The 24,691-nt window shown below is 34.8% G+C and overlaps 1 pseudogene; it reads left to right on the forward strand.

The window, feature by feature from the left end:
• The first annotated feature begins 4,154 nt into the window (after positions 1–4,154).
• Positions 4,155–5,009, forward strand: LOC121034418 (voltage-dependent anion-selective channel protein 1-like; annotated as a pseudogene).
• Positions 5,010–24,691: the final 19,682 nt, after the last annotated feature.

Here is a 24,691-nt window from a genome sequence, read left to right on the forward strand (position 1 = left end):
AAATAAATATTGTGTTCTACATGAGGCACCTGGGTGGCTCAGTCGGTTAAGCATCCGACTTCGTCTCAGGTCATGATCTCGTGGTCCGTGAGTTTGAGCCCCGCATCAGGCTCTGTGCTGAGAGCTCAGAGCCTGGAGCCTGTTTCAGATTCTGTGTCTCCCTCTCTCTCTGACATTACCCCCTTCATGCTCTCTCTCTCTGTCTCAAAAATAAATAAATGTTAAAAACTGTGTTCTACAGATTTAGAGATTGTATGGAAAATCAACACTGTATCAAAGCACATTTGCACACACCTGCATATATGGGTATGTACGTGTGTACATGTGAGAGAATAAAATTTCATGTTTGTGTGAATGAATACAGTTGCCTTTATAGCAGTATTTTGGCAATATTTTTATACTACAGAAACAAATAACTGTTCCTAAAGCCAATGGGTTATAAACTCTATGAGCTTACATTTATTTGTTTTATTGTAACACAAAGCCCAAAACATAAAAAGAACTCAATAAATACTTGTTAAATGACAAATTAGAGATTGGTATATTGTCTGAGAATGTGTCTTTCTAGGAGACTACATAGTAAGTTAAAAGACGACAGTACTTGTAGAAAAAGAAAAGCTGACTTATTTATTCCATGGTTGGTTTCTCCAAGAACATTCCAAAAAGGATTGCAATTAGCAGTCAAACTAGTGAAGTGTTTGTAGGTGTGTTGCAAACATGTGTTCATTTAACAAAGAAAAAAATACGAAGATCTTTGCAAGAATTTTCATGTACTTTTTTTTCATGGATATGTAGCCAGAGGATAAACAAGGGAGCAAGTGAAGCTAGAAAAACTATTAGTAGAATAGCATTTAAAATAATAAGAATAAAAATAAAATCATATGCTGTGACCCAGAACAGTGTTGTAATTAAATCTACTGGGGCAGAAAATTTACTTTGTGAATTAATATCACCCTTTGGCAATTTAATGTCTTTTGGTATAAATACAAATCCATATTATCTTTCCATCTATTTTATATAACAATATTTACTCCAGTGCCTTCTTAAAAATAGAAACCACTACTTTAATGCTTAAGGACATGCCTAAAACCAATATCTCACAATTATTTTAGCTTTATTTTCTCTCTAAAACTTTATCCAAAAAAAGCCAAACTAAAAGTTATTTGGTATAAGCATTGAAAGGATAAAACATGATCAGCCCATAATAACTACCATTTGCTTTATATGGAAAACTACTGAAATACATGTTAAGGAAAACATTTTATTCTCACTGTCCCATGAAGGAGATTGTAACTCACTTGGCTTCTCTGTACAACCTCATTATTCCTACTGAAAGGAGGAGGAGTAAAATATCTAATGGGATTTTACAGTTTTGCCTTTCCTTTTACTCTGTGATACTAGGGTCTCTCTGCTCTTGCCCTTGCATCAAGTTCAATGAGCAAGGTCTGTTCCTGTGAGCCAGGTCTGTGGTTTTCTAACAGGACCTGTTATGGTCAGTCTAGTTCTAATTAGCAGTTTTGTTCCCCCCATCTATGTCCTCCGGGTACCATTAGGTTGTAGTTGTTACTTTAGAGTTGGTAATAGAACTGACTTTTTATTTTATTTTATTTTATTTTATTTTATTTTATTTTATTTTATTATTATTATTATTTATTATTATTTATTTATTTATTTTTTATTTGAGAGAGAGTGCAAGTGGGGGAGAGGGGCAGAGGGAGAGATAGAGAATCTCAAGCAGGCTCCACGATCAGTGAGCAGCCCATGCAGGGCTCAATTCCACAGCACTGGGATCATGACCTGAGCTGAAATCAAGAGTCAGACAGATGCTCAACCGACTGAGCCACCCAGGCACTCTGGAACTGATGTTTTAAAAGGTGAAGTATAGTTGACACACATTGTTAATTTCAGATACACAACATAGTGATTCCACAGGTCTATATGTTATGCTATAGAGAGCTAACATTTTTGCCTCTAATTGTCTGTCTTCTCTTTTTTAACTAGTTCAGAAGTAAAGTAGCACAGATAGGGGTGTTGTTTATAGAGTTCCCTGAAACTCTAGCATCATGGAAAATGTATAAAATATTTATGTCAAGAAATATTGCTCAGACTAAAAAAAAAGCTGGGTGCCAAAATTATTCTAGGACATCAATGGCTAAGAAATGTTAATCTTCTATCCTTTGTCTTGAATAAAATAAATATCAGTTACCCTTCCATTTTTTTTCATTAGTAAAATAAATGGGTATTCTAACTGTTTACCAGATGCATCCATTCCAGATATTATGGAACTAATGCTAAAATATTAAAAATATCTCCCTGAAAATAAATGGCTTAGCACATACTGTCTATGTTTCCATGGTGATATAATCATTTTATTATGTTGAATCAGCTCAACAACAGCCAGTATTTTCTTCATTGCAAAGAAGCATATGCTGTAGATCTATGTATGAATAATCAGTTTGTTGGTATTATCTCACAGAGAACAAAATTGTATAGTAGCAATATGTAAGTTTTTCCTCATTTTAATGTCTTCACATGAGATAGTTTTAACACTAATAATTATAATCACTAAAAACATTATCCTTTCTTCATACAGTCTTAAAAAGCAAAATAGCACATTAATTTGCTTAATTTTAGAATGCTGATTGTATTTACATTCTTTACAAAGTGCTTAATAGATTCTTATAGCACTATAGATTTATTTTTGATCTTATTTATTCATTCATTCAGGAATGTTGACTGGTATCTACTCTGTTAGAGGCAATGTACAATCGTAAACAGTACTCACAGTAGCTACTCTCATGGAGCTCACTTTCTATATTTTACAAAATAGGGATCATAATATTTATACTTTTTCTAAAATTCTTTTTAAGATGATAGAATGTTTTAAGTTATTTATATTATAAATATTATTTGAAAATACCATTGTAATATATTTGTATAATGTTACATTTGTGGATAAATCACAATATGCTAAATCAATTTCTTATTTTTAGACAGTATGGCTGTTTCCAATTTTTTTAAATGACAATAATGTTGCAATGACAAACCATATGCAGTCACTTTAAGTACATCTGTATTTTTCGGGGGTGGATAAATTTTAGGGTCCAAATTTTTAATCTTTTAAAAACCATTTTATAAATAATGCCAAGCATACCTGATTGTCTGAATCAATTATCCTCTATATTTCTTGGTTAACTTAGTGCAAAAAAACCACACAACATTATACTGTATGCCATTTAAAATATATGCAATTTTAATAATAAAATTATATAGCATAATCAAATAAATCCTGTAACCTAGTCATCTTAAACTGTGTCTAGATTTTCAGAATTTTTTTTTTCAAGACATTCCCCCAACTGAAAAAGACATTTAGATAATCCAACTTTAGGTGAACACTAATACATGTAATTAGTTTCTAGTCTACCTCCACAACCCAAGGGTTCCTGAAGGTATGAGGTTATTAGAGCACAGCAATCAATGTTCATAACAATTGTCCTGTCAAATGGTGAGATTGCTTTATTTGCTGTTAAATTATGGATTATTTCAAAGCTTTACTTATACTATCAAGCTATTAAGTATCTACTGGATGCTTAAAAAGATTATTCTCATTTCAGAAAGTTTTCTGTCATCCCCATTGTCACTTACTGATCTGGAAAGCATGTGAGCTGTATATGACTTTTTACAGCTAGCTCTGATGAGTCAGTCTTCAAAGTCTTAAAACACACACACACACACACACACACACACACACACACACACACACACACACCAGGTGGGAAAGAGTAAAACAGTGAGAAGGTAGCTCTAACCTCTGAAATATTATCAAAAGTTAATGAAAGACTATAATTTTCATCTTTTTATTCAAAGTAGAATAAAACAATATCATTTTCCCATCTGAATTACACTGCTAGCTCAGGTCAGATCAATGGCAAATTTAAATGGAACATTTTATAACTGTTTCTCTATCTGAATAGTTTCCAATAGTTTAGAACTTCAAATGTTAAACTATTCATAAATAATAAAGATGACAGAAAAAAGTCTTCATTCCTAAGGTGACCCACATTCATTAAAAATGTTCACTGTCACGAGTTCCTTGCTGGGCAGCCCCCACGGTAGCCGCCGCTGAATCCGCTGCCACCGCCCCTGAGTAGATGATGGCTATGCCTCCCACGTATGCTGATTGATCCTGGCAAATCTTCCAGGGATGTCTTCCCCAAGGGTTATGGGTTTGGCTTAATAAAACGTGACTCGAAAACAAAATCTGAGAATGGACTAGAATTTACAAGATCAGGTTCAGCCAACACTGAGACCACCAAAGTGATGGCAGTCTGGAAACCAAGTACAGATGGGCTGAATATGCTCAGGTGTTTAGGGAGAAAAGGCACACCAACAACACGCTAGACACAGTACTGTGGAAGATCAGCTTACACGTGGTTTGAAGCTGACTTTTGATCCATCCTTCTCACCAAACACAGGAGGGAAAATGCTACATCAAGACAGGGTATAAGCGGGAACACATCCACCTGGGCCATGACATGGATTTCAACTTCCCCAGCCCTCCAGTCTGGGGCACTCTGGCGCTGGGTTATGAAGGCTGGCTGGCTGGCCACCAGATGAGTTTTGAGACTGCAAAGTCACCAGTGACCTAGAGGAGTTTTGCGGATTGTTCCAAGACTGACGAATTCCAGCTCCATACTAACGTAAACAACAGGACAGAGTTTGGTGGCTCCATTTATCAGCTGGTGAACAAGAAGTTTAGAGACTGCTGTTAATCTGGCTTGGAGAGCAGGAAGCAGTAACACTCGCTTTGGAACAGCAGCCAAGGATCACGTGGACCCTGACACCTGCTTCACAGCTAAAATGAACACTCGAGCTCCAGCCTGATAGGTTTCAGGTACACTCAGACCCTAAAGCCAGGTATCTAACCAATGCTACCAGATCTGCTGGATGGAGAGAATGTCAATGCAGGTGGCCACAAGCTTGGTCTAGGACTGGAATTTCAGGCCTAAATGAATACTGTACAATCATTTATTTTTAAACTATTTTGATCATAGCTAGCTTGAAAATTTAGTGTACCTTTTCGTGTTGTGTGTCTGGGATGCAAGTAATGCTAAATATCATGTTAGATATTTTACAGCTGGTTAAAGATGATTCAAGTTTAAGGTGGTAGCCTTTCAGAGGTACAGAAGAAACCCAATGCCAAAAAAAAATCCTTTCAGCTGTAGACTTGGGGGGAACTTAGAGGCTCCTCTAGAGATGTCAGGCTTCTTTTTTATCTAGTAATGGCTGCAAGTGGAAGCTGATAATTTGTAGGCACTTTGTGAATTGGTATTGAGTAAATGAATGAAATTATGACTTCCTGAGAATTGAACTTTGGTTTCCTACCCAAATGAAGGAGAGACTCATTGTGGTGCATACAAACTCATCTTAAAGAGACTTTTTTTAGACAGATTTTCATGAACTGTTTTCATCTCACGTCATCACCTCATTTACACCAAAAGTAGTCTGCAAGGCAGGATAGCTATTTCTTTTGTGCCATTTTGGGGTGGAGAAGGTGGATGTGATGAAGCCAGTAATTCATGACTTAATTCCCTCTCACATTGTGTTTTTGTGCCCTTGCACCATATTATGAAAGAGCTTCTGAGAGTCCCAGATGTAAGCTGGCAAGAGTCTCTGTGAATGTAATCACATGGTGACAACACTTGAAATCTAAATTGGACTTCTATTATATTCTTGCCACTCAGTTTGTTTTTTCGTAGTTTAATGGGTACATTTTACAGTCTTCCATTTTGTGTGGAATTAGATCCTCCCCTTAAAAATGCTGTAATTAACATCATGTAAAGTAAAACTTGTAGAAAATATTAAAACCGAAAAAAAAAGTTCACTCTTTTTAGTAAATGAAAATTTGAAGGGTTCACTAATGGTTTTACCTAGCAAGATAATTTTCTTAACCTGAATTTATAAATTTAGGTGATATAGCAAAAAATTAGCTGAGTTCCGTGAATGATCCCAATCTTTGTGTGTGTGTATATAACATTTTATCTCAAATATTAATTATACTCTTCAAATATATGAAATATTTTTCATCAAATAATTATACTAATAAATTATTTAACTTTTATTTATTGTTCTTGTAGTTTAATCTCACTGTTAATTAGATAGTAATTATCTCTCTAGTTTTAATATTATTGGATACTTGCAAAATGTATTGGTCATTACACATTTCATCCTTTAAGGATAAGCTGCTATGTGGGTAATTAGATGGGTAATTGATTTAATGGATTTCTTACACTAACAAGGTTAAAGAACTTCTTGTGCCCTTTAATTTCTTTATCTTTAAAGATCACACACATACACATTACTAGAAGTAGGACCCAGGTGTGAAGAATTCATTATTCTTAAATAGTAATGGCAGCTAAATCTTGAATGTTTATTATGTACCAGGTACTATTTTATTTACTTTATAAGCATCACTCATACCTCTCCTTTGAGTAAGGTGAAATGTGCTCTCCATGTTATTTGTGAGGAAACTGAACACTGAAAAAATTACATAACTTGCCTAAGTTCTTACATCTTGTAAGTGGCAAAGCCAAGATTCATGTCCAAAGCAATTAGACTTATAAACCCATTATATTAAACATCATGTTATATAGTATATTATTTTATAAAATATGTATTACACCACAAGAAGGAGAAATAACAGAAGCTCAGAAGAAGAGATAATTTGGGGCTCAAATTAAAATTCTGACAAAACAGGAGCTTTATATAATAGGCACTGCATATCATCCAGGTGTAGGACAATTTTAAGTTCATTATCTCATGTAAGCTTCAAATAATCCTATAATATTTTTTTCTTCAAAATTAACAAAACTGATAACTGGAATTTGAACCCAGGCTCTCTCCAGAATAAGATCATCTTTCTGCTACAATGTCTCTCCTTATTAAACATAGTAAAGAAAGTGGCTGAGACTGAATTTTTTCTGTGTGATGTCCTTCAAAAAATCTTCTGATTATTAAATTAAAATAAAAAAGCATTATTAAGTACTGGGTGAATTATATGCTGTTTTGTGTATCAGCAACAGTTTTCAATTTACTATATGGTGGTAGCTATTCTCCAGTTTTGTCATGGATGTTGGAATGGTATTCACAAGACAATCAACACTTCTCTAAATAAAGACGATTTCTAACTAGTGTATCTTTATACTGACTTAACCATTCCTTAACTAACTTATAAAAGTTAAGCTGGAGTTGTATACTCTGTTATTAGTAGAGCACCCCAATGTATCAAATTACTATAAAATGGAGGAAAAATGGTAGGAACACAAATTTTATTATTGAGCAGATGGCAAAATTCTGATTTAAAATAATTTCAGGCAATTAACAAGTAGCATTATCAGTAGTACAATGTTAACTATTTTCAAATAAATTACTTTGTATTTAATATGTAATAATATTAATCATCTCAAATAAATTTTTGAAGTGAACACTGTGCATGTCAATCTAATTTTTAATGGCAAGAATTTAGGCAATTTACACCTACCATGATGAGGAAGTAACTATAATACATTCTGCCATTATATGTAATAATACGACAAGCTAATCAATAGAAATGGCAAATTCATTACTATATTTTCCAGTATTCGGCTAAAAAATATTCTGTAGGGTATTCTTTCTTAGAGTATGCATGAAATCCTATGAAAGTATTCATTTTAATCCAGCAATTGCTACTGAGAATGAAGAAAAAAGTAATGAAATAAGAACTACAATCCAAAAAGATTCACTGCTATGTTCATAAACACATCACACAGGAAGTACAAAAACATTATGAATGACTTCTCTGAAGCCTAGAGTCAATTAAGGAAACAGTCTGAGAAGAGATAATTGTGTTCAATATCAAAAACAGTAAACGGCAGATACAGGGATGAAACTCAGGCTAGGTGAATCTCAGTCCTATTCTCCTTTTATAACGTCTTGTTGGCATAGTCTCTCACCAAAAGACTTCAACAGAAGTTTGTTAATTATTTTGAAATCCATATGAAGCAACACTCTCTTAGATTCATATCAGATGAATATTATGTTGGTTCTAAGCATCATGTGAAGTAGCCAGATTCGTTACTAATCATTCTTTTATCAACATATCATTTCTCACTTGTTAAATGCAGTGGAATGTGATGTGAATAGACATAGCTGGGACCTGATTGTATTGTGATTTTGTTGGACATAGTGCAGATCTCCTAATGCACCATTGGTCCCTTTTATCTTCTTGTCCCAGAATTTCTTTGCTTCCATCTATGTACTTTCCTCATTTCCAGACCAACATGCCCTTATGGACTTCTAATGCCTCTTACAGACTGAATGCTCAACTTCCCATATAATTTTATTGTTAAATCTGAGTTAAGTTTCTTCATTGTACACTTCTGCTTTTGCAAAATAGCCAACCAAATTTTCAAATAAAAATATTCACAATAGGTCAGTGTTCAGAATGATTATAAAATGCTATAAATTTAATTATTTAGGTGTCCATATTTTCCTACATGTTTACTCCAATAATACATACAGTGAATACCAAGCATTTTTTCTAACACGTATGATATCAAAAATACAATGAAATCCCAGACTTGATATAATTATTATCTAAGGCTTATGGTATATATATTTTTTTTTTCTTAAGAATTTGTCGAAGAAATACTCACATTACCTACAATCTGTTGAGCTTTTATTTCATGTTGGTAATGGTCAAACTTTCCCCGCTGTACAAATGAGGCCAAGGGTAGTTATAGACTTAGCAAAGGAAATGGAAGAGTTCAGATTCAAGCCAGGCATGTATGACTTTTGAGCCAGAGCTCACCAATGCCTGTATTACATGCAGTAGCTCAATAGATTCCATTACCCATATACAGTCTGAACTTTGGCCAGTGACTGTAAGTCTAAAAGACTGTATTTGGTTTCTCTTTTAAAGACTTTTTAAAAAATATTTATTTATTTTTGAGAAAGAGAGAGAGAGAGAGAGAGAGAGAGAGAGAGAGAGAGAGCATGAGCAGGAGAGGGGCAGAGAGAGAGGAAGGACACAGAATCCAAAGCAGGCTCCAGGCTCTGAGCTGTCAGCACAGAGCCCCTCGCAGGGTTTGAATTGACAATCATAAGATTATGACGTGAGCTGAAGTCAGATGCTTAACTGGCTGAGCCACCCAGGCACCCCTTAGATTCTCTTTTAACTTTACTCCTGGAAGCTTTTTCTTCAAGCCAGAAAGATCTCACTTCCTCCCTCTCTCTCCCCCACCCCTCTCTCTCTCATTTCTAATAACTCATTTACAAAGAAGAAATAAAAGTTTTGCTAATTTGATCATTTTACCACACTTACAATGAAAGTAGGATGGAAGAAATGAGTCAGAGACGTATAAAAAACTAGAGTGAAATAATCTCTAAACTATTTTAAGTAATCTAGTTAAATTTCAACTATGAGGTGTAAAGTTTCCTAGGCACTAAGCAATAGCTTTCATCACAAATTACTACTGATGAATACTTCTTTAATTTTGAAGGGAGCGTAAAACGATTTTTGAAAGGGATATAACTGGGGAGAGGACAAAGGAGAGAATACTAAGAAGATGAAAATTGCAGAGCAAGTAATTGGAAGTTAATTTGAAAACTCCACTTTTGATACTTGATATGATTATGTGCATTGTATAGAGCATGACTATTATGCATCAATCAACCAACCATGGCTAGCCTACCATGTCTAGATAGTTGAAGAACTAGGGAAAACAATAAAATAAATTGAGAAAGTTGTGTGTGTGTGTATTGTCCTTACCTTTGGTACATCAAATGCTGAAGAATAGTTCAGTCATAAAATATGAAAGTGTAGCAGTTGTGATTTTAATGGTAGCATGTTATCGCTGTATTCACAATTGACATTTTATTTAGTTATTTTACATTTTTAAAAATATTTATTTATTTTTGAGAGAGAGAGAGAGAGACAGAGACAGAGACAGAGACAGAGACAGAGCATGAGCGGAGGAGGGGCAGAGAGAGAGGAGGACATAGAATCCGAAACAGGCTCCAGGCTCTGAGCTGTCAGCACAGAACCTGACACTGGGCATGATACCTGTGAACCATGAACCACAAGATCATGACCTGGGCTGAAGTTGGACATTCGACTAACTGAGCCACCCAGGTGCCCCCAGAATTGACATTTTAATAAATGTTTCTCTAATCATCACACCTGCTGAGGAAAATGTTTGGTGGAAGTTGAACTTTCAAGGGCCATTTTAAAATTTGAGGTTCTGTGTGACTACTGATAGACCGTATTTTGTTCTCTCAAAGGAATGATTTGTCAAGTTAATAAAATTGTCAAAGACATCAATTAGGTAAATACAAACCTAAAACATAATAATTTTCCAAGTAAAAAATACAGTCAACTTATTTTTCCAAATATGCATACTTTAGGTATGACAATAAAATAAATCCTCATCAATATACTACGTATGAGTAGCTAGTGAGCTTAATTTAGATTTAGAGTGAGTATGATGTTCAACACTGCACAGTGTAGATCTTGTAATAAGCAACTGAATCCAGAACATATTATCTTCTGCAGAAACAAAAAGGACAAGAAATTGATATATACAACAGTGCTTCAGAACTGTTACCATCTTAAAACTTGCTATATTCTTTTCCTCTCAAGTATAAGTTTCTATTGGTCTGAAGTCTTACATACTTTTGGTTCATCCATTTTACAGTTTTTATAAATGGTCTCCTTTCTCTTTTGAAAGCCAACATATAGCCTTGGAGGCAAAGCTCAGTCAAATAGATTCTATTATAGTTTATTTATTTATTTATTTTTATGGGTTTTGAAGTTGTTTTTGTTTTTTACTCAAAGACAGTGATTTTTTTTCTACTTAAATTCTTTATATTTATCACAATACCTAGGTTTCTAGGGCTCATTTATTTATGTAAGTGCAACGTATGAAATACAATCCCAACTGTAAGGACCTAGAGATTTTTATATTCAATTACTTCTTATGAAAGGCTTTCCAGGGCTCTAATTTTGGGGCGGGGGGGCTATATTTACTTTTAGAGCCTTTATGATTTTATTTTTGTTTTGATCTTTTGTTTGGAGATTATTTTGTATATTATGCCAGTGAAACTACTTTTTCTTCCAAATGTTTACCAGTTATCCTTTCATAATGGCCTGAATTAGACCTTATGTTTTCTTCTTCAGTGATTTAATATTCCATTTCTTTCATGTACAAAATTATCTTTTGAGGGGTGTATTTTTTTAGCTTACTACACAATATTAATTTATTCATAATTCTTATTTTTCAAATATATTTTTGTCTACCATAATGTGTTTCCTCTAGCAGATAAATTTGAGCATTTATATTCCCATTTATATATATATATATATATATATAGAGAGAGAGAGAGAGAGAGAGAGACAGAGACAGAGACAGAGACAGAGACAGAGAAAGAAAGTGCAAGCAGGGGAGAGGGGCAGAGGGAGAGTGAGAGAGAGAGAATCTTAAGCAGGCTCCACGCTCAGCATGGAGCCTGACGTGGGGTTTGATCTCATGACCTGGGGATCAAGACCTGAGACAAAGTCAAGAGTTGGATGCTCAACCAACTGAGACACTCAGGCACTCCGCAATTTCTATTTGATTTTTTGGTTATAATTTGCATAGCAAATCTTTGAGCCATCCTTATTTTTTCTCAACCTGTTGTTTAATTTGTATATTATTTTTTTATTTTTCTTTTTTGAATATCCACAAAAAGAGAAATGGGTGTCTCTTTTTCAAAAATGGATATTCTGTTATATCAACGAAACAAAAATCTTTCAACTAGCAATTACTAAGATTTATTTTTAGTATAGGCATTTAGGTAAATACACACACATACATACAAACACATGTTTGCAGACAGCCATTAATGTTATAAATTTATCAAGTGTATATCTTTCATTCTAGGATAATACGTTTAAAAAAGGCAATTATCATGCTAATGCAAATAACACAAAAAATTCTTGATTTCTTTTAAAAAGAAAGAATATGCCTATAGTGTATGAGTAACAGAAAATATAGAACTGAAATTTATTGTTGCAATTAAATAAAATTTAAGAAAAAAATAATCTGAGATACATTAATTGTATAGATAATAGCATTTTACATATAATAATATTTTATAAGTGCAAAGTGAATCTCATGAAGGCTATAACTGTTTGCCTTTTATATGTACAAGTCAATTTTCTTCCATGTACACATGGGTTCCTACCTGCCTATAAATCAGTCTGTATACAGGTAGATTTCCCTGATATTATATGCAATTAACCCCCTGTCTCTCTCTCTCCATCCCTTTCTCAAACAGAATTTTAAACAGTTCATGAGCAAAAAAAAAAAAATATATATATATATATATATATACAAAACCCCTAATTTTACAAAGTACTGGTAAGAGGAGGGATATTGAAAATGTAGAATCTTTCTGGTTACAGGTAGCAAAATTGTGGGACTCATAACACAAACCTTCCATGAATGATGATCTTTGATCCCATGGAACCTTTAGAAAGGAGGGTTTAGGTATCAGATTCAGAGTGTATCAGAATCAGGATCCTTTCTGCTGGAATTTACAAGGTGTGAACTGGATTTTCAGAATGAGGCATTCAAGACTTGAGGGTAAAGTAACGAAAGCTGCAGAATCATCCCTTAGTTAATTGAGCATATATATCAAATAAAAAAAAAAAACACATACACATGATCTTAATCAGAGTCTGATTAAGTGGTCTAGAGTGAGTATGGGCATAAGTACTATGTAAAGCTCCCCAGGGACTTTAGCTTCCAGAAAGGTGGAGTAAGAAACCTTTTCCTATTTCTCTTGCTAATTAAATCTAAAAACCTTGAACATATTATTTAAAATATACATAAGGAGGCTAATCATACATAGAGAATAGAAGGCAGACCAGCTGGGGACATAAGGATCTGAGAAACAACACACGGGGAGCTTCCTGTTTTTGCGGTTGTCTGTTTTTTGTTTGTGTGTTTCCTTTGCCTCATATATCCTAGATTTACTGTGGAAGAAATCAGAAATTCAGAAACACCAAAAGGTGCAAAAAAGTCTCCAATAAATGCCTATTTTCTTTAGGCAAGGACCAGGAAAAAAGCAGTTTAGAAAGACAAATTTTAGACAATAACTGGTCTACTCCAGCTGAACACTACAGAAAAACTGGCTCCACTCCTGCCTCTGCCAGCAAAGGCCAAATGGAAACCAAGACTTCCCCCCTTTGATATATTCTCCACCAAACAAAACAAAACAAAACAAAACAAAACAAAACAAAACAAAAGAAAACAAAAAGACTTCTTCCCTCACCAGGTTGTAATTTGGTGCCCCAACCACCTTGCCAGGTTAGTGTCAGAAAAGGCTCCTTCTAAAGTACCTTACAATATGTAAGGTACATATTGTACATATTGAACTATTTCCCAGGGAGTTGAAAGAGAGAAATATTTATCCCTTTAATTATGTCCCATTAGAATCAGGGGTAGCCCACTGTGCATTGGTTTTCCTTACTTCCAGACTGCACATACACGAATTCCAAGTAGGTTCGCAAAGGGAGATACTACAGATTGTGATGTATCAAGGTATTTGAAGCTCTACGTGAAGCTGATTGACAATGTGTGGACTCATGGAGTCTAAAGAATCCACAGTGGGATAAAAATGATATCTAATGCATCATAACATACAATTAATTACAGTTAAAAACATTCAATCATGCTGGGGCTCCTGGGTGGTTCAGTCCATTAGGTCGCAGCCACTGACAGTGGCTCTGGTATCTCACCGTTTGTGAAGTCGAGCCCTGCGTATGGCTCTGTGCTGATAGATCAGAGCCTGGAGCCTGCATCAGATTCTGTCTCCCTCTGTCTCTGACCCTCCCCTGCTCATACTCTGTGTGTACCTCTCTCTCGCAAAAATAAATAAACATTTAAAAAAAACACATTAAGTCATGGGTTAAAATAGAGTTCTCCATGCTGTCCCAATAATAACAATTTCTCATGATAACAGTGTGAGGTGGGTAGAAAGAGAATGAATTTTCAGTAAGACTCGATTCTTCTAGTTACTAGATAAGTTATGGTGAGTGAGTTACATGACCTCTCGTAATGTCACCTCATTTCTAAAATTAAGATTAACAGGAATTCATGAGATAATATATGCTAACTGCTCAACACCACATTACATAATCAACAAATGTAAATTCCTTTCACTCTACCTCTATTAATTTAGCAGCTAATAATAATCATATATCATATTCCTACAGTGCTTTCTAGTTTGCTAAAACTTAAATATATCATTCCACTTAATAACCATAATAATCCTATTATGTTTCCAGAACAGACATCATGTTTTATGAATGAAGACACAATTTAGCTAATGAGTAAACATTTGTAACTCAGATTCACATTTTTTCTCTTCAAATACAGTGCTCTTTCCACTACATGATGCCACTAACTAAGAATATATTTTAGCTAACTTCAAATTATGTTTATACTAAATTAAATTTTATAAAGTCTCTTTGGGACTTTAAGATTACACACTGGTACAAGTGACTGAACTTAGAGTGTTAAAGAGTTAGAAATGATACCAAGGACTATGGACTTTTTAATTTTTTTTTTAATCTCTAGGAAGGATTGTGCTTAAATCATGTGCAAATATAATAGCCAATAGCCATAAGGCTTATATTTTCCAAGGGAACAAATTGCGATATTCCTCATTGGCAATTTCTGTTAGAGTTCTGAAAGATCCACCAGCCACATAGGGTCTAGCTATTTATGAATATCACACAAGCAATTCTGTATAAGTTCAATGATGCAACCCAACTGATATTCTGTCTCCATATTTCACAAAGGTAGTAACATATTACACAAAGATTTGGTAATTACTCTTCAAAACATCACATCACTTTCAAAGATGAGAGATGGAGAAAGATTGCCTCTTCACTTAATTTATAACCTATAAAAGGGTGATTGTGCTTTTCTTTGTTCCCTTTCCTTTTTGATCTGGGTAGAAATGGACTGCATTTTGAGACTTTCATCAAAAAATATTCTCTTCAATCTCCTCCTCACCAGTTACAAAATTGCATTTATTTCTATCCTTATCAAAAAGTAATATTTTGTGATGTTGCAAAAGCAGCCCTGATTGAGATATGGAAGGTCCCCCTCTCCTCCCCTTTGGAGATTTTGCTGTGAAATTATCTCCCCAGTTTTCTATTAATTTACCCATGCTGTAACATCGTTCATTTTGACTACTCTAAAGAGTACATGAATATGAGAACATTTTTATTTTGTATTTTGTTCCTTTTACTTCTCTAAAACTCATGATACTATTGTTTTTATTTTAGAATATAGTATTGCCTGCATTGTAAATGCATGAAAATTTCTTCAAACAGCTTATATTCTTGAAGCAGCAATCAATTTCTGAAGATGGCTTAAATTATAGCATATGGTAATGTCAAAAATTAAAAACTCGGTAAGCAGCATGCGTCCTCCTACACATGATTTGTTTAAAAACAGAGTACAACTAACCATGTTCAACTGTCACAATAATCTAAGAGCCGGGATATCTATATTTAAACTAATTATTCCTTGGTTAATATCAAGAAACATTGAATATATCAAGAATGATGTTTATGCTGTTAAAAATAGTTTATTTACAAACATATAATAAACATTTCATCTAAACCATTTACTTAGAAATCTTATTCCAAGGTAATGCATATGATTCCTAAAAACAATTTTAGAATTTCTTAAACTAGATTTCTATGTGTCTTGAAATTATTGAATTGTTTTGTAAATTGCTATTATTCCTATTATACTATCTTGAACCTAATTTTTTTGATGTGAAAAGCATGGTAGATAGTGGCATGTTTTTTGTGTTTAGAAACAAAAGTATTTTCCCTCCCTCTTTTTTGTTCCTTTCGTATTCCTACTCCTCTAGGTATTACTTTATGAGATAAAATACTTCCCACTTTGATAAAGGTGAAAATCCTAAAGTGTCTATTGTGATTTCCATCCTGCTCTGGATCTCTTTCTTCCGTTATTATCTGTTTTATGGATTTTTCATTTCTCAGAATAGTTGGTGTCAGTCTATTTTGGCTGCTGTAACAGAATACCATAAACTGGGTTGCTTACAAACAACTGAAATTAATTTCACGGTTCTGGAGGCTGGGAAGTCCTAGATCAAGGAATCAGCAGATTTGGTGTCTGATTTAGGCCTGCTTCCTGGTCTATACATGACTGTCCTATCCCTTTGTCCTCAGCTGGTAGAGGGGTGAGAGCTCTCTGAGGTGTCTTTTCTTTTATAAAGACACTAATCACACATGGAACCTCCAACCCCATGGCCTAATCACCTCATAAAGGCCCCATCTCCTAATACAATCACATTGAGGGTTAGGATTTTTACACATAAATTGAGTGGGGGGGGGGGGTAGAAGGGGGCACTAGCATTCAATCCTTAATAGTTGGATGATCCAGGATTGGTGTATTGTGTTGTTAATGAACTAGAAAAACCACAGGGAAGGATTCTTGAGGATAATGCTTCAATAATGGTTTAAATTAGGGACTATGTGATCTTTAAAACATGTATAGGGAATTGAAGACAGAAGGAGGCTGGAAGTTTGGGAGAAAATTGAGGGGTAAACAGTTTGAAGGAAGATTTAAAGAAGCTAGATCACAGCTTCTTTTATTATAAGGAAGAAAGGTGGAAAAACTGGAAGCTGGAGAAGGAGCATGAGATTGTTTTTAATTATAATTTAAAAAAAATGGAGGGATTCTGGAGGATAACAAAGTCAGGTTGCTTGGGGGCATTAGATAGAATAACAGTGACCATTCTTTAGAAGGATATAAACTTGAGTGTACTTGAGTGCTGGATAAGGCACGTACACAGTTGTCAATATCACCCAGATAAAGGGTAAAACAAGTAGAGAGGGAAATCAGAAGAAAGTGCAGTCATTAAAGAGGACTTGCAGTAGGGGTGGGACAGTGACCAGGAATTTAGCACGGCAGAGATGAAGCAGATGGATTGTTGTATATTTTTTTTTTAATTTTTTTTTCAACGTTTTTATTTATTTTTGGGACAGAGAGAGACAGAGCATGAACAGGGGAGGGGCAGACAGAGAGGGAGACACAGAATCGGAAACAGGCTCCAGGCTCTGAGCCATCAGCCCAGAGCCTGATGCGGGGCTGGAACTCACGGACCGCAAGATCGTGACCTGGCTGAAGTTGGACGCTTAACCGACTGCGCCACCCAGGCGCCCCGGATTGTTGTATAATTTAATGACATTGATGTAAAATAGTGAATATTGGTCAAGATAGCACTGGCTTGGAAGGAAATTGAAAAACTCTGAGAATACTAAAGCCCCGTTCTGTATCTTCAGGAGATTAGATGCTCTGTTACATTGGAAATGACCTATAAGGAAACAATGGTCTAAGTAAGGGGAGCCGGGATTCAACTAGGTGACAATCAGTAGTGTTTCGTGGAATTTCTAAAGATGTAAAAGTTCTAGAAGGGTCAATGAAAAGTCTACAAAGAGATAACAAATTTTTATAAGATAAAAATAAATAGAGTAGTAATAGGATGTAAAACCTAGGGGAGATGAAGGAAAAAAAAAACCATGTTTTTACAATTATAAAAGATGTCTAGGAAATCAGAGATTGTGGGATTACCTGATTTCATGTGTTACATACCTGAAGAGTAATGTTTTCAGTGTGATTCTATCTTGATTGTTTAGGCCAGAGGATTTATTTCTGTAGGTCACCGTTTCTTTTTAGGAAAATACAACACTCATCCCACCCATGGAAAAATGTAATGTCTTTTCATGGAAGAGGTGCATTATAGGATAAAAGGCCTTCATCATAAATTCTTTCAAAGGTATTATGAACAAAAAGAATGATAAAAAGGGTAACAAAAATTATAGGTTCAAATTATTGGATATCTATTATGTCTCAAGTGAAAGGTATTCAAAACATTATGTTACTCTTTGAGATAGTATGTGCATGGGAGAAACACTATCTATAATTTGTAGTTGAGGAAACTGAGACCAATGACATTTATGTGACATGTCAAAGGCCACACACCCAATAAACCCATAATTTTCACCTAATGTTCTATAACATCCTTAAAGTTTCACAGCTTGGGCCACATTTTTTACAGGTAACATTTTGGTGTCTGGATTTTAGTGACTTACCTCTCAGGGCTTGTCTCAGTTTAGAATGCACCTCACAATGTCTCCTTGATTGACAACTGAGTGTATCTGACTTGAATCATACAAGATAGGGAAGGCACCATTCGGCAACATAAGCGTGGTTGTATGGTTGGGTGGGCAAATGACTCAGATGCTGTCCTCTGCAAAGCCGGCCTTACTTTCATAATCTTAGTAGTGCTTATTATTCCAAATATTTTCTCAATGGTGGCAATGAATTGGAGCCAATCACACATATTGTGTTCATAGCCCTTCTTGAGGAAGTGAACACTCACAGGCACATGGGATTGTGAGAATATTGTGGGGTTAAAAAAATAAGCAAACCCAAAAAGGGGAAAACCAAGATTATTTTAGGGTAATGGACTATTTTACTTTAATGGACCTCAATGGACTTGACAACTGTGCCATCAAATTCTATTAAACACTATTTTATGCAAATAAGTTTGTGATCCCAATTATGGATAAATGAGGAAATACTTTTATGGTTGGAGTCTTATTGAAAGGTACAAACTTTCTTTGCTTTAGTTGTGCTAAGAATAAGTGGGATTATTGTGTCTTTGCCTGTCTCAAAAGGAGAGATGGACATTTCACCTCCTTATTTTCTATGTGAAGATCATCTATGCTTACAAGATTGGCGGTGTTTCATAAATGGAAAAATGATGCCATTTCTGATTTATTCACATCTTACTGTGTGTATATTAGTGTGAAGTTTCCCATCACTTTAATCAATAGCTTTGTTTTCTGTTTTGGAAACACAAGTCATTTGGGTGAGTTAACAAGTATTTTATATGTTTGATCCTTTTCTTTCCTCAAATGTTGTTTGGTGTTGATCAACAGAATTACTTATTATATATATATTTGTATAGTGACTCAAAAGGAATTTTATAATAAAAGCAAAGGACCCACAAATCAGATTGTAAAGAAACAAAGAAGGGAATTCTGATAAATAAAATGGCATTGAAAATGCGCATCCATATTCATTACTCCTAGGAGAAACTATTCTATATATGACAGAATGGTAAGTAAAAATTGGCTAGAACAAAATGTCATAAGAGAACCACTTGGTATTATCAGAAGTAGTTATTTTTATTGATGACCTGCCACCTGTCAGCAACATCTTTACATTGATATAATGAGTTGCTGCCCTTAAACCTTGGCCTGTCATAAGTTACAAGATGGGGATTAAGATATGGCAAAACGGAAGTAACATTACAGCTATGCACATGAAGATAGAATGAACAGACTACCAGAAACATGATAAGTTACCTTAAAAAATTCACACGAAGTGAAATCATCAGTCTGATTTCACAATGGGACAATTTGAGGATAGGATTAGGTTATTATACTATCAACTATATATGGTAAGGAATATGTTCTCAAATGTCTGAAGCTTCTTAACACTTGTTTTTTTTCTTAAACATAAAAGTTGGGGATACCAACTCAGGCGTAGTTTTACTGGAATTTTCACTATATGTTGAAATAGACTGCAGTCAAACTAAACAAAAATAAATTGACTAAAAACTCTCACAGGTCAAAACTAACATAAAGACCACAAATACACAATAGACCATCACTTAGCAAGTTAGTATTGATACATGCTGGAAAAGAATTAATTTGTTTTCTTTTATATAAAATGGGGAAAAAGTTCATCAATTATAATTGTGATATATACTAACTGAATTTCATAAGAATTCAAGATATAATTAACAAGGAAGATTCTTTGTAATTTGTTAAGTGTTATAAAAGCATCAGTTTTTAAGAAATTAAACGTGTTACAGTGATATTTTGCACATGGTTACCATCTTTCTTGAGCAGATTGTGTCATTTTCCTATATCTCCCTAAAATGTGATAATCAATTGCTAAAAATATGCTACTCTTATATATTTCCATTATTAATTATAGTGAAAAAATACTGGAACTGAATTTTCTTCAAAAGATAGGTAGTATTTTAATTTATTTTTAAACGTTTGTCTTTCCTTTCCTTTCCTTTCCTTTCCTTTCCTTTCCTTTCCTTTCCTTTCTTTTCCTTTCCTTTCTTTTCCTTTCCTTTTTCCTTTCCTTTCCTTTCCTTTCCTTTCCTTTCCTTTCCTTTCCTTTCCTTTCCTTTCCTTTCTTTTCCTTTCCTTTCTTTTCCTTTCCTTTTTCCTTTCCTTTCCTTTCCTTTCCTTTCCTTTCCTTTCCTTTCCTTCCCCAATCTCTGTCTCTCCCTCTCTCTCTCTCTCTCTCTCTCTCGCCCAATGTGGGGCTTGAACTCTTGGCCCTGAGATTAAGAGTTGCATACTCTACCAACTGAACTTGCCAGTTGCCCCAAATAGGCAGTATTTTAAAAATTCCCTTGTGAAATATCTGAGACATCATATATAAGTGCTGTTAATTATACAAGATTGCTCTATCTAAAGAATAGTTATTTTTTACAAATCTTAAAAATTTTTTCTTTATCATACAATCATTAGTATGAGGTCATTAATTCTCAAATGCTCCAATTTGCTAGATTGCTTGAAGTTAGAATACAAAACTAAAGTCAGAAGCTGACCTGTTCACTTCCATGTTGGAGTTGAGTTTGTCTTCAGTTTGACTGTAATTCTCAGAGAGAGAATATTAGCCAAAGTAGATTCAATTAGGTGAGAATTTAAATATTGATCAAAACAGTGACTGGCCTTATATAAGCCATTTGACTTTCATAAAAGTACTACACAGATAGGTCAAAATACTAGTTATATGAGACAATTTCAGAAAGTTCTGAAGATGCAAGTACTATTTATCAGACATTCACATAGTTAATTCCTTCATTTTCTTTAGTTCTCTGCTCAGATGTAATCTTGTCTGAGATTGTCCCTATATACCCTATATAAAACAGCGATCCTATCCTTGCTAATCAATAGTCTTTACCCTTAGTATTGCTTTACTTATCATCATGTATTTGTCATCTCTCTCTCCACATCAGAATGTACATTCCAGAAAGGGACAGACTTAGCCCATTGAGTCCACTGTGTTTCCCCATCACCTAGAATAGCACTAGGCAAATAGCGGTGTTCTAAGAATTTGTTGAATGAAATAAGGACTGAATAAACAAATTTTTAATAATACTTTCCGTTCTCAACTATTATACTTCCTTTTGTCAGCATTTTCATTTTTATTTCTCTGGTATTTTTCCCAGAAAAAAAAAATCCCATTTATTCACCAAACAGTCTTACATTTTCCCAAAGAACTATTATATTCCAGAGTAATATTTAAGAGATAAGAGCCAGACTGTGTGGGGATGAAGCAGGAATTAGTCCTGAGATCTCTTAACTGTTCTATAGCAACTTCAACCTCAAAGACATCTGTGAATGAAGGAAGACCTTGAAAACAACATTGGGGATTAAAATGGGTTCAATGTAATCTTCAGTGTTTATCATTACTTCACTAGTTTCTTCTTATAATATGCAAAAATAATAAAAACATATTTAAAAATTAATGTTTATTTGTTTTTGAGAGAAACAGAGCAGGGGTGGAGGAGGGGCAGAGAAAGAGGGAGACAGAATCCAAAGCGGGCTATGTCAGTACAGAGCCCAACGTAGGGCTCAAACTCACAAACCGTGAGATCATGACCTGAGCTGAAGTCAGACGCTTAACACACTGAGTCACCCAGGTGCCCCAAAACATATTTTTAACACTGTGATTATCATCTTACAGATGATCACTATTACAGTGTAGCATTAATTTTTTTTTTTTTTTGTGGTAAGAAGAGTTAATGTGAGACCTATTCTCCTGAAAAATTTTAAGTGCACAATAAAGTGTTGTTAACCATGGACACAATGTTGGAGAGCAGTTCACTGGCAATTATTAATCTTGAATAACTGAAACTTAATACCCATTGAACAGCAACTCCCCATTTCCCCCACTCCTCTCAGCCCCTGGCAGTCACCATTCTACTTCTGTTTCTAAGATACATTGACTATTTTAGATATATCATGTAAGTAGAATCATGCTGTATTTTTCCTTCTGTGAGTTGTTCATTTCACTTAGCATAATTTCCTCTAGGTTCATCCATATTATGCCATGTGGCAGGGATTTCCTGCCTTTTTAAGACTGAATAATATTCCATTGTATGTATATACCATATTTTTTTTATCCATTCAACTGTCAACAGATGTTTAGGTTGTTTCCTCATTGTGGCTATCTATAATGGATGATGCTGCAAGCGTGCAAAAACCTCTTCAAGATCCTGATTTCAATTTTTTTGCATATATACCCAGATATGGGATTTCTGGATTACATGGTTAACTTTATTTTTAATTCTCTGAAGAATCTACATACTATTTTCCATAGTAGCTGCACCAGTTTTTACATTTCCACCAACAGTGCACAGAGTTTCCGCTTCTCCACACCCTCACCAACACTTGTTACTTTATTTCTGTAATAGCCTCCTAACAGGTTTGAAGCGTTATCCCATTGTGGTTCTGATTTGTATTTTCCTGATGATTAGTTATGTTGAGCACTTTTCCATGTACCTGTCGACCATTTGTATATCTTAAGTCCTTTGCCCACTTGAAAAAATTTTTTCTGCTATTGAGTTATGTAAGTTCATTTTATATTTTGGATATTAATTCCTTATATATATGGTCTGCAAACATAAGTTCACATGATTTTTATATGTTGATTTTGTATCCTACAACATTCTGAATTCATTAGTCCTCTTTATGATTTTCTATATACAAGCTCATGTCATTTGCCAACAGAAATTATTTTACTTCTTTTATGATTTGGATGCCTCTTATCTCTTTTTCTTGCCTAATTTCTCTGGCTAGAACTTTCATTTCTGTGTTGAACAGAAGCACACATGTGGCCATCTTGGCCTTGTTCCTGATTTTAGAGGATAATAATTCAATTTTTTGCTAATGATTATGATGTTAGCTCTGTATTTTCCATATATGGCCTTTATTACGTTAGTCCAACCTGTCTTGTTTTTTCACACCACCAGTTGGATGCCATTTGTCCACCCCACTAAGAGATTGCTATAGTGTTAACAAGCTTTTGGAGTGGAAGGTGCTGGGGACATCCTTTGCAGTTACAGTCTTCCTGGTATGGTTAAGGGGTCCAAATTACATCATAATCAATTCATAGTCAGAACTGTCTGGTAGTTAAGAGCGTACCTAGCAGTTAGTTAAGTTAATGAGCTTGTAATAGTTTGGGAGAGCCACACTGGGATGTTTTGATTCATGAGGAAGGCTCCAGAAGCTATTGTAAAAATTAAGATCAGTAATGTGTTTTTTTTTTTTTCCCCTTGTCTTCTAGAATCTGATGTATTCTTTCCCCAAGTGACAGGGACATTGCTCTTCCTCCACCACCAAACTATGGGTATGTCTTGTTCCATTAACTATAATTTTACCTTTTTTTCCAGTCATCCCTACTTGTACCCAATCCTTTTATTCAGAAAGGTCAAGTAGGAGTGAAACAAGGTTATTTTTATAAGATGCACAGAGACTTATTATATCTTCATTTGGCTCACATGAACTGCTGTAGTGGCATTTAGCAAGAAGTGCACTCAACTAAGTGGTTGTTACCTTTATGATCTAGGATCATGTCAATTTAACAAGAGAATCCAGGTGGCAAAACCAGACTTAAGTTTGAATTCCTGAGCCCTCCTTTGACTATGCTGCCATCTGGAGATTGCTCCAACCAGACAACTACAGGATTGCTATTGGGGCAAAAAGAAGCATCATGCTCAGGAATAGTCAGGGTGGATTTCTGAATTCTTAAAGTTGGTCTATATAAAACCTACCATTTTACATTGATCATTACCTAGGAAGTGGCCTGGAGGAGATGATGATCCTTTTCTGGAAGGAGTCACATTCAGTGGCCAAATTACCTTACTAATATGAATGAACCAGACGGAAGTGAATGAATTAAAGTTGGACATTTTTTGGAGAAAATGTGTGAGATAACCTTTTGATGCTAAACAATATCAGATGTGTATAGTTGATAAGGAACTGGGAAGGTCTACTGAACAGCTTAACTATCAGCTCATTGTTGAGTGGCTTTTCTCATTAGTATAAAACTTTTAGATTTAGGGGGCACCTGGGTTGCTCAGTCGGTTAAGTGCCTGACTCTTGATTTCAGCTCAGGTCATGATCTCATGGTTCATGAGATGAAGTTCTGCTTCAGGTTCAATACTGGGTGTGGAGTCTGCTTAAGATTCTCTCTCTGCCTCTCTCTCTCTCTCTCTCTCTCTCTCTCTCTCTCTCTCTCCCTTTGCCCCTTCCCAGATCACACACATTTTCTCTCCTCAAAAAAAAAAAAAAAGTTTGGAAAGCCATACAAAAGGTCTAGCTTGTTCCAAGGGTGTGGCTAGAGTCAGTAGAGTCAGTTGACCCAATTGGAGTTTTCCATATTTTAGTCTGAAAAAATGTCAACAGTGTTATAAAATTTAAAAAAATGGATAAAGTTAAACAGGTAAAGAATACTTCATTCAA

This window comes from Herpailurus yagouaroundi, unplaced genomic scaffold (assembly GCF_014898765.1).
Source record: "Herpailurus yagouaroundi ecotype Mexico unplaced genomic scaffold, PumYag 160, whole genome shotgun sequence".
Classification (NCBI taxonomy): Eukaryota; Metazoa; Chordata; class Mammalia; order Carnivora; family Felidae; genus Herpailurus; species Herpailurus yagouaroundi.